Genomic DNA, 12,324 nt, shown 5'->3' on the forward strand with positions numbered 1-12,324 from the left:
TCCCTTGATCCCAGCAGACACTATAGTACAGAAGTGCCTTCTTTGGAAAGTAATTTCTGTGACCTCAGTTCAGTAAATGGCCTGTGTGGATTGAACCCCATGGAAAAATAACCCAGCAGGTGATAACATTTTAAAAAACAAAACTTTCAGTGATGGCAATTTCCCTGTTAGGTGATAAAGCTTACTGCCACCCCCCTGCCCCTGCCACTTCAATCCTCTCTACTAGGTATAATGTAATAATGTAAGTTTCATACTCAGGACTGAGTCTAATGTATTTTGAAGTTCTGTTCCAGTTTGTCAATTTGTTGGTTGCTGTCCATCAACCTCAAAGAGGACCAACATGACAGCACTATGTGGCAGTCACATTATAATGTGTCTCACTGTGGCTGATCAACTGAATACAAGCGGGGAGGGCTCTACCATAAGTCTGGCACAAATACTCCACATTAACATTTGGGGTGGAGATGTCTCTAAATTTGTGCATCTCACATTTCTCTTGAGCAGCTGCAATGCACATAAATTCCTTCTCCTATTTCTCTCCTCACTCTTTGGGCAGGATCATAGCATTGGTCTCAGAGATTAAGAAAAGAGGTCTCAAAGGTTACTTAGTCAAATTGGTTTATGATAAAATTCCTCCTTCCAATGACTAGCATTTCAGACATGTGCATATTCTTTACCTGAAAGAGGCTACAATAAGGGTGTAGGGTATGGTCAGGCAAGACTAGTGCCTCTGGTGTGAGGGGTTGCCAAGCCCTTTTCAGGACTCCTTTCTGCCACTGGTGTCTACCTGATCCACCTGATTCTCCCTTGTGGTTCTAAGAAGCTGTAGCCTCATAAAGCATTTCAGCAGATGGGCAAAGCCAGTTTGGGGGTAACCAGGGGGCCTCAAACACATTGGTGACTTGAGGAGGTGGTGCTCTACCCCTAGCATGTGAATATGTTTTCTGTTGCAATGGGTGCATGAGAACAACTTGTTACAATGGTCATGAAGGCAGATCAAGGAATTGCTGTGGAGCCTTAGAGCTCAGTCACACTTTGAAGATACTAATGACAATCACTGCACTTGAGCCATCACCAGTTGTCTTTTTTTTTTATAATCAACATTTTTATTTGAAATTTTTAGTACAAAATTCTATCCCTCCTTCCCCACCCCCCTACCCGAGGTGGTAAGCAATCAGATATAGCCCATACATGTGCAAATATGTCAAACATTACCATATTAATCCTTTTGTATGAGAGAACTAAAATAAATGGAAAAAATGAAAGAAATAAGCTGAAAATAACACGCTTCAATCTATGTTTAATCAGTATTAGTTCTTTTTTTGGAATCCCCAGTTGTCTTGGCTCTGTCCTGCCATTAGACTGTGTCATGCCTCTGCCTCAGAAGACATCAGCTGTACCATTTTGCCATTTCTTACATATCTCAAATGCCTGTAGTGACAGGCAAGTGACAAAGTAGCTGTATCTGCACCAGATACATGGGGAGCTGTTGTCACAATCCTGCACATAGGCAGCCCAGGCCATACTGTCTTCTCACTGCAATCAGCAATGGGATATTGCAGGCCCCCAGTTGTCTGAGCAGCCTTTTAATGACCACAATGCTCACCTCCTCGTGAAAAAAGGACTTGAAAAAGTGCCCTGAAAATTGCCTGCTTACCCAACCCTGGCCTTTTTATCATGGCTGGCAGGTGGCCCACCCTGTGCTCAAAATACAAAAACCTTTTGCAAAGATGATCCCACTGATGATCAATACCTGCTTCCACTGATGATCAATATCAGTAAAACAATCAGGTTGGCCTTTCTTCCTGGTATAGGTTCTGTTACTGAAAGCATCCATCAGATACCATGGAGCATTCCCAAGCCTCTGCTGGTACCAGGAGATAGAATATCCACTAGAAGCTCTGCTCAGGACACAGGTTAGCTTGGCTATCATCCCTAGGGATGGGGATACTGTGGGTAACTGGGCCATCACAGGCTGGGACAGGGAACCTGGAAACACAATATCTCATTAGTGATAAAAGAGGGGCCTTGGTACTAGAGGGAAAGGGGTGGAATCCAAGTGAAGAAGGCGCTCCTGAAAGACTCTATTAGGGGCCCTGACCTGAGCAAACGGTGAGGGTCATGGGGAAGCCACAAGGCCAGGCCACAGATGAGGTTTCCCCAAGAGCTCTGCATGATGAGCCCTCCTAGATGCTCTTATATCCTCGCCCCAAGTCCTATCTGGGGAGGAGCAAGGGCTTCATGCAAAACGACTGCCCATTCCTGGATGTCCTACACTCTTCTTATTGACTTGAATCTGAGGCCTCAGCTTGTGGATGCTGTCACAAAGAGAGGAAGAGCTAAGGGAAGCTGGGAGGGATGTCTCAGAGTTTGCCAGATGGGATGAACCAAGGAGGAAGCAGCTGCCATGATCTCAAACAGACCAGTGAGCAAGAAGCGTTGCCCAGGGGACTTAGACTGTTTGGTTTGGATTCTCTATTTGGCCAAGCTGAGGCCCTTAAAGTGATCAGACACCCCGCCTCCCTCCCCGCTTGTGGCTTAATATTAGCATGACCATGTGGATGTTCTGATATCTGAAGCAAAGAAGCCTTGACTCCCAACCTGATTTTCTTTCACTGCATACACCTAATGCCATCAATCTATGAACATACAGTAAGTGCCAACTTCAAGCCACACAATGGGGATACAAAAATAAGACACAGTCCCTGCCCTCGAGAAGCTTACAGTCTAATGGGAGAGACAATATGCAAACAACTATATACAAACAAGATATATCTAGGAAAAATTGGAAACAGTCAATAGAAGGCCCTCGAATTAATGGGGGTCAGGAAAGGCTGCCTGTGGGAAGTGAGATTATAGGGGGCTTTAAGGGAACCAGGGAAGTCAGGAGGATGCAGGGATCCAAACCTATGGTACCTATTCTGCTGGGCTATTGTGAAGAAAATTCTTTGTCAAGTTAAAGGTACTATATAAGTTATGATGAACAGGATACTATCAGAAAAAACCTGGAAAGACCTACATGAACTGAAGCAGAGAGAAATGTACTGCATACAAAATAACAGCAATAGTGTAAGATGATCTGCTGGGAAGCATGTGGTTATTTTCAGCAAGGCAATGATACAATATAACTCTGAAGGACTTATGAAAATTGCAGTACATCTACAGAGAAAGAACTGATCATATCTGAAAACAGACTGAAACACATCTATTTTTTACAATTCCTTAATCTGAAGTTTTGTTTTTATCTGTTTTCTCTCACAACCTAGCTAATATAGAGACATTTTCCATGAATATTCATGTACAACTTACATTGAATTGCTTGAGTTCTTGGGGTTGGGGGTGGAAAGGGAGGGAGGAAGATAAGTTGGAACACAAAGTTTTTAAAAATTGATGTCAAAATTTGCTTTTACATGTAATTTGGAAAATAAAATTCTAAACAAAAAATATAAAACAAAAACAAAAACAAACAAAAAAGAAAACAAAGACAAAAAAACCCATGGAAAGTTCTTTCTCTGCAAGTGGATAGCCCTTTTCATAAATCTTTTAGAATAGTCTTGGATCATTGTATTGCTGAGAAGAGCTAACTACAGAGTTCACAATAAACAGATATATTACAAAAATTATATCAACAACAATACTAAGAGCCAGAATCTATATAGAGCTTTATGTTTTGCAAAATGCTTTACATGTCTCAGTTGATCCTTACAATAATCCTGGGTAGGAGGTGTTATTATTATTACCCCATTTTTATAGATGAGGAAACTGAGTCAGAGAAAGGTAAATCAACTCGTGTAGAGACACTCAGCTAATAATTGCCTAAGACTAGATTTCTGTTCATGTCTTCCTGACTGCAATCCAGTGCTCCAGCCACTGCCCCTCAGAATGTTAAACTCCTTGCCTAAAGTGTGACAGCTGATAAGTGTCTAAGTTAAGATTCTGACTCAGGCCTTCTTGATACCAAGTCCACTATACTACCAAGAGCAGGATTCCTCATTAATTACCAAAAATGAAAACTCTCTTGCATTATTACAGTGGTTGTAAGCAGCCCCTTTCTGGATTCCTTTAAGCCCCAATTAAAATCCACCTTCTTCTAGAAGCTTATCCTAACACTTTTAATTCTAGGGCTCTCTCAATTTCCTTCTTTTCTTATCTATAACTTGGTTTGTTTAATTTTTTTACATGTTGTCTCTCCCATTAGATTGTAAGCACCTTGAGGATAGATTCTATCTTTTTGTATCACCAGTGCTTATCTCAGTGCATGGCACATAGTAGGTGCTTAATAAATGTTTCTTGGATTAAATTGTATCAGTGGGACAGTGATCACCTTGGTTGAACTTTTCTCAGCCTCCTTTCATTGATAAAAAAATTTAAATGAAATATTTTAAGTGTTTGGTAAACTTTAAAACACAACATAAATGCTACCAATCATTATCATTGTTATTAAACAAATCTGAATCTGGTATGTATCCATCTTTCAGGCACTTTGCATAGCCATACCAACATGTCCTCTCAGTTTGTCTCCTTCAGTATAGGTCTCCTTTGTACATACTTGGTCTAATCAAGGTGCTTTTCCTATCTCTGTTTGCCTCAGTACAATTTCTACCTCCCTACAAGCACAGTTTGGTGGGTGATGTTATAGGCCAAGTGTGATGGGTCTATTGTTCTTGTTACTATCATTTTTACAGATCTTTTCCCACTTTCTTCAACTCATTGTCCTCCTTTTCAATCAGTATATTGTCTTGGGAAGACTTGACTTAAGTAGATTTCTTGCCTAGCTTTCTTTAACCTGTTTTTACCCTGCTATGCTTCTTCTGCTTTAGGAGATAATCCTGTTCTTAATCATCTTTCATCCTGCTTGATTACTTTTTGGTTTTGGTTTTTGTTTTTTTAACTGAAAGATTTTACTGTAGGAGGACAGGAGATGGATGTAGTTTGGATGATCCCATTGTGTTGGCCATACCCAATGTCCAAGGGAAGCTGGTCCTGGGCTTTCTTCTCTATATCACACCAGAGTTATGAGTTGCTCTTGCTCATGGAGCCTTTTAGGACTTGTTTGTTCAGATGCTTCTTGGTCTCAACATCCCCAGTAACTGCCTGTGTGTTGCTGTCTTCTGGTTCTTTCAAAGCAGACTCAGGGTTCAAGGGAAATTTGATGCTGGCACAAGGAATGACCTTTTTCCTCTGAAGGGCACTTTCCAGGGTGTATTTTGGGCTGAATTTCAAGGTGAAGTGTTTTAGGGGTGTGCAAGGAAGGGGATTCTCTTCTACCTGTGGCTCTGGACACCCTCCCACCTTCCATCTTGGGCTTCAGGACTTTGATTTGGCTCTATCCCTTCCTGTGAGAGGAGACAAGAGAAACCCAGGTACATAAGTATACAGACAGACCTGCCAGGTAATATGGGGAGGAGAAGGCCTTCACAGCTGTAGGTTGGAGGCAGCAGAAAAGACTTCATGCAGAAGTTGGGCTTGAGTAGTGGCTCCTTAGGAGAGGCCTCCTGCCCTCATTGTCTCCCCTCTCTCCCATCCCACCTGATTCCTCAGCCCCAATGAAGCTGAGGGGTGGAGGGGGCACAGGCCCCTGATGGGTAGCCAGCATTTAGCTTTTCCATAGAGCTTCATGGTTCACATAGCTCTTGACTTGGGTTAACTCATTTATTCTTGCCTATATGTGACACCTTTAAAGGAGGTCTTCTTATCATCTCTACTTTACAGAGAAGGAAACTGAGATACAGATAGGTTGTGGAACATGCCCAGGGTCACCCAGCTAGTAAGCATTAGAGACAGGAATGGAAAGCAGGCCTTCTTGACTCCTCATACCAATCTCTAACCACTGCACCCCCTGACTGCAGGATGGCTAGAAAACTGAGGCCTGTTACAGTGAGATTAAGCTCAAGAGGGCCAATCCCCAGCATGTACTGGGGCTTTCTTTAGCTGCTGCGTTGTTGAGCAATTCTATTGTTCCTGGAAGGCTGAGGCTTTGTCTTGGGTGTGGAGCTTTGGTAGTTTCAGATGGGGGTGGTGTCCTGGGAGTCTGGAATGAACTCACACCCCCCTAGCAAGACCTCATTCCCAGTAGCATTCCAAAGCAGTCCAAGAATGTCCTCTTCATGGGAAAAGTGCTCCCTTGCCTTTGTGATGAAATAATGGGATTTAGCAGATACTCAAAGGCCCACCTGAAGATTAATCTAGACTAATTGAATCAAGTGAGAGTGATTGACTTCTGATTAGCCTACTTCAAGTTGACTGGACACCTGGCTAGCCCTTAAGAAGGTATTGTTCAGGGGGCAGCTAGGTGGCACAATGGATAAAGCACTGGCCCTGGATTCAGGAGGACCTGAGTTCAAATTTGACCTCAGACGCTTAACACTTGCTAGCTGTGGGACCCTGGGCAAGTCACTTAACCTTCATTGCCCTAATAAATAAATAAATAAAAATAATAATAAATTAATTAATTAATTAATTAATTAATTTTAAAAAAGAAGATATTGTTCTCAGAAGCTAGACTGTGAACTCAACTTGCAGGAGAGTTCCTGATTGAAGCAGGCTCCTGATGGAGGACTTGAGGAAGAACCCAACCAGGCTGGAACTCCAGGCTAGATATGCCTTTTCTTAACTTTCTGAATTCCATGTGGATACCTGTATGCTTTAATAAATGTTTAATGCCCAAAGACTGGTGCTAAAGCTTCTAATTTAAGGCAACCACAATATAGATTTTAAAACATCACACCTTCTTCCTATTGGTTCAAATCACAGACACCCAACTTTGGTGACCTAAGGCTCTTGGGCTCCAAAGAACCTGCCCAGGATCTTTGATGGACATGGGTCCCTTTTGTTAGATCTGAGAGAAATGGTTATATCTCTCATATTAATAACCAATTATTAATTCAGATTAAGATTTTTTTTCATGGGGCAGCTAGGTAGCGCAGTGGATAGAGCACCGACCCTGGAGTTAGGAGTACCAGAGTTCAAATTCAGCCTCAGACACTTAACACTTACTAGCTGTGTGACCCTGGGCAAGTCACAACTCTAATTGCCTCACTAAAAAAAAAAAGGTTTTTTTTCTATTTCCTCACTCAGAAATAACCTCTTGTAGGTTTTACAGGCAGTCTTTGAAAGACATTACTGACCTAGCCCCAAAATTTACCCCACGTAAACCATCTTATTCAGGTGGAAATGTTACCCTAACCAACCAGAAACCCTTAAAAAGAAGATCTGCTCTAGGTGAATTTCAGCCTACTATATTCTAGGTTAAAACCTAGAGGTCACTTGTGCCCCCTTGTGGCCAAGAGGAGGGAATGATGAGGGCACATTTAATTCTCTCAGAAATGGTGAGCAGCATGCTCTTAATGAAACCTGGAAAATTTACATGAGCTGATGAAAGTGACATGCACTGTGTACAAAGTAAGAGCAGTATTGTAAGATGTTCAGCTGTGAATGACTTGGCTATTCTCAGCAATGCAATGATCCAAGACCAACTCAGAAGGACTTGTGGTGAAAAATGTGATCCATCACCAGAGAAAGAACTGATGTTGTCTGAATACAGATTGAGGCATACTTTTTTTAGTTTATTTTTCTTGAGTTTTATTGTCTGTTTTTGCCCCCACAATCAGATAAATATGGAAATGTTTTGCATCACTACACATGTATAATAATAATAAAAAACCTTAGCTCAGGTGAGCCTTTCTAAAGTAGAGGTGGCAAACTCACAGCCATTAGCTTAGCAATTCTCCCAACTACAATCTGACTCAAATTAAAATAAAATTGTGAAATGTCTAAAATATTAATAAAAATATAATATGCCATTTAAAACGATTGATTTAGAAGATACAATGGGAGACTGGGAGCAGGCAGGGTACATATTAAAAGATGGCCCCTCAGCTGGTGAAGCCATGGGGGTGTTGGGTGCAGAGTAACCAAAGTACAGGGATCTAGGGCCTTCACCCAAATAGCTGCAGGGTAAGGAGTGGAGTCAGAGATATCGTCTCAGCCATGGCAGGAAAAGGAAGAGGTGCGGTCACTTCAGGAGCAGTGGGGCTGAGCCCCAGCCTCAGGGAGGGAAATGGAGGCAGAGGAAGGGGTGGGGCCACTGCCTCCATGATCTCAGCAGCAGAGGCAGGGCAGGGCATCATGGCTAGAGAAGCAGGAGGAGGGAGGAAATGCAGCAGCTGAAGAGGGGGAGGGGACCAAGGAGGGATGAGGATAATCAGGTGAGAAGCCATAAAAAGCAGGTAGAAAGGGGTGATGAAATGGAGGACAGGGCAGGAAATACATGGGGTAAGGGTCTAGAAAAGGTGAGGGGAGAGGAAGGTGAGTCTGGGGAGATCCTGGAGGAGCAGAAGAGTTCCTAGTGGGAGGTGAGGCAGATTGGGAGGGTGGAAGCCCATCTGACAAGGTCTGAGTTGGGAGGCTGGGGGAGAAGCTGGGCACCAGTTCCCAGGCATGGTCTCCCAGTAGGTTAATCTGCTCCAGAGATACCAATAAATCTATTCATTGGGAGCTCTGTTTCCTATGAATAATTTAAAATCCCTCAGTGTTTGAAAATTAAAAGTACCTTATTTAAGCCACAAAGGTTCCCTTGATAACTTAAAGTAAGTTTTATATGAGATATAACAGAGATAAATAAGCTGCTGCTTTTTCCTTCCTGATTTGACTGCTAAAATACCTTTATCCCATTCTACTAGAAGTTTTTAAAGGGGGTTCTCTGACATACATTTTCCGTACTTAGTTTGGCCTCTATTATATGTCTTTAACTTAAAAGTGCCTTTTCTACATAGATAACCTAACAAAAATCCCCTTACGAACTTATTCTGTAAACAGATTTGGGTCTGACTTGTTAAGACAAAAAGCAATAATTCTCTCAGAAGGCCCTTTCCCTCATCTACATGCTTATGTCATGGGGTGCAGAGCACCCCAGAAGTTCTCTGGGGCACACTGAGGAATCTTGTCCTTGAGAGGCTAAACCAGAGGACAGATACGCCTAGAGAGATAAGTAGAACCAAATCGGACTGAGCTAGCTTCAGATACCTGTTTCTCATTTCACTTCTTCTTCCCCGCCTGCTTCTGTACCTATGGGTCAAACACTGTCATATCACTCTATGACTGAGACCTACCCTTGCCCACCAGCTGATCTCAGAACCAATTCCCTGTGCCACATAGGGAGTGGATGTCAGTATCCCTCTATCCTGCTCTACCCCATTTACCATCTGTGGGAACTCTAATACGTTCCCATTTCTCTTGTTTTTTCCATTCAGCAGCTGATCCCATCTGATTTACCTAATCTGCAGTTGCCTACAGCCATCTCCTTTTCCCCTCCCCCACCTACTCCACAGCCAAAGAACGTTACCCCTCTCCCACTGGGCCCTCCGCCCAATCTTTTCTCTTGGCCTCCACCTGAGCTATCTCCCCAACCAGCTTCACCCAGGTCCTTACCAGCATCTCCCACTGCTTCCCTGCTTCCATTAAGGGAATTTCCCATTGGGAAGGGTACAACATTAAGGCATGTTCCTTTTTCCATAAGCAGGTTATCTCAGATTAAAGAGAAATTGGGGAGTTACTCAGAGAATCCCACAAAGTTCATAGATGGCTTTAAGTCTGTGACACTGGAATTTGACCTTTCCTGGACCGATTTGCAAATTATTCTTGCCAACTATTGTACCCCTGATGAGAAAAAACAGATTTGGGACCTGGCGGTACAAGTTGGGGATGAACACTCGCAGGTTGGAAATTGGGTTGGGGTCCCTGGATTTACAGCTGTCCCAGTTGTAGAACCGAGATGGAACTATGATAACAGGGAAGACAGGGCTCGTAGAAACCACATGGTCACCTGCCTAGTTGAGGGAATGAGAAGGGGGGTCAAGAAACAAGTCAATTATGGAAAGGTGAGGGAGATAACACAGGGGTATGACAAAAATCCTGCTGTCTTCATGAGTCGCTTAGCCAACTCTCTGAAGAAATATACTAACCTAGACCCCCAAAGAGATGTAGGAATAACTGTCCTCAATATTCATTTTATCAGCCAGTCTGCTCCTGACATTAGGAGAGAGCTCCAGAAGTTAGACTGGGGTCCCCAGATCCCATCCTCACAACTCCTTGATATTGCTTTTAAGATTTTTAATAACAGGGACCTTGCAGTAGCCAAAGAGAGAGAAAAGATGGCTCATGCCTGCTCCATAGACCAAGCTTCTATAATCTCAGCAGCCATCACCACATCTGCTACCAGCAGAACTCCGGCTGGCCGAGATTCTGGCAGCTGTAGTAAACCGGGACACAGAAGTGGGGGACACTGCAGGAAGGTGAGGCCTGCCCTCCTACCTCTTTGTCCCCAGGGCAGCACCCAAGAGATCAGCTTAGCAAAAATCCAGTGCTCTGCAGCTTACTCTCCTGGCCAGCATCTTGTCAGGCCCATGGCCAAGCTGGACATAGGAGGCAAGCCTAGGAATGGTTTTGGGGAGACCTCTGTCTTACTCTCTCGATCAGGTCCTAGCATTCAATCAAGGCACAAAGTGAGGATGGGATAAAAGGACCCTTAATGTAGACAGACACTGCCCCTCACAGAACTAGGCTTTGATCTGATTACTTAACTCTGGTAAAACAGGCCATACCCTGTCCTGCATTCAGCCTTTCCAGCTTCCACTGGAAAAAAAAGCAGTCACACTTTACTCCTGATCTGATAAAGTCCCTTTTCATTTTTACTCTGGTCAGTTTTAATTTTTTTTTTGTTTAAGTCTGTTCCATCTAGGCTCAAGGATTCATGACACTGTGCCTACGTGTCGCCTCTGGATCCTCTGGGCCCCTCACAGCTCCACACATTCCAGGCCTTCTCCACTTCTCTCCCCTCCCCCTCCTTTGTGCCATGATTTCCTCAACCCCTGGTCAGCATGAAGCAGTTTCAGAAGAATCTTCATCCCCTTTCCTTATATATAGAGAAGTGGGGAAGTGTCATGGGGTGCAGAGCACCTCAGAAGTTCTCTGGGGCACATCAAGGAATCTTCTCCTTGAGAAACTAAACCAGAGGACAGATACGCCTAGAGAGATAAGCAGAACCAAATCAATCGGACTGAGCTAGCTTCGATCTCCACCCTCCATTCTGGTCTCCCTTAACCCTGGGGAGATAAATTTGGTTGTGGCTGCGGACTTTGTGTCCTGAAGAGAGGTCCATAGCCACCCCTTACCCAATTCCTCCAGTCACTGCCAGTGGGGGATGGTCCTCCCTCACTAAAGGAACTTTCCACAGGCAGATGGTCCACCCCCATCAGTCCTGTGAGAAATGGGTAATTGTCTCCTCTCAATGTGGATATAACAGTCAGTCATACTCCCCTGACCTGTTTGTAGGACAAAGGTCTCAGATCCCCTCCTCCCCCTCAGGTTAGCAAGGTCACATGGTTCAAGGAGCCCTGGTCTCAATTAGGTCCTCTCCAGAGTTCTGTCCATATAAGGAAGTATAAGGTCCACTCCTGAGTTATGCCCATACAAGGAAGAGGGGTGGGAATACTACGTTCCAATTAGCTAGTTTTTGCGCGTAGATTGTAACCCCGACCAGTGATGAAAAAGGGAAAGGTCCATTCGCGTTAGGGACTAGGGTATAAAACAGGGCCTGCGAACCCCCTTTTGGGGCACCCACTAGCTGTACACTAGGGTGCCTCCTTCTCATGAGAAGAAAATAAAGCCTTTGTCACCTCGCTGCTGAGTTCCTGAGAATTATTGAGAAGAGGATGGATTTTCCCCTCACAAGTCCTCTATAAAAGTACCTTCCAGTCTCCTGTTCGAGGAGATTGGCACCTCTGAGCCACGTGCCTTGTGCCTATCTCCCCATGAGAAGTCCATGGATTTCTTTCACGGTTTCCCTTCCCTCCTCCCCTTCCTTTCCCTTGGCCCTAAATAAACTACCACCTTATTCTAACTGCTTTTGTGTGCAAGAGGGTGTAATTCTTTAAGAGGAATTCCTAAGAACCCCAACCCCTACCCCAACCTGTACCGCATTTCCCCCATTACATTTAGAAGGCAAAATCAGACAGTTTGAGAATGAAATTCCTCAAAACTTAAGACAGAAACACCCATGGACCAAAACACCCAAAATATGGGCAGACATGCAGACACAGAAATGCTTATCTAGTAGACTGATTGAACATGAAAATTTGAAGCTTCAGGTTTTGAATACTCCTGTCTGGCTTTCCAAACTACATTTTTTTATTAGTTGCTATTTGGAACAGTTTTGGCAGTCATGATTGTATTATTTAATAATATTATATAGCAGTAAAGAAACTTCTCACAATCTCAGGTCATCAGACCTCCACTGTCCTAAGAGAGAGAGCCCAGAGTCAAAGA

At 43.7% G+C, this 12,324-nt stretch overlaps 1 protein-coding gene across 2 annotated transcripts in view; it reads left to right on the plus strand.

The window, feature by feature from the left end:
* LOC122733853 (immunoglobulin lambda-1 light chain-like) overlaps positions 1-12,324 on the plus strand; it is a 773,472-nt gene that overhangs the window by 187,189 nt on the left and 573,959 nt on the right. The gene's annotated exons all lie outside the window — the stretch shown is intronic.

The sequence above is a fragment of the Dromiciops gliroides genome, chromosome 1 (genome assembly GCF_019393635.1).
Source record: "Dromiciops gliroides isolate mDroGli1 chromosome 1, mDroGli1.pri, whole genome shotgun sequence".
NCBI lineage: Eukaryota > Metazoa > Chordata > Mammalia > Microbiotheria > Microbiotheriidae > Dromiciops > Dromiciops gliroides.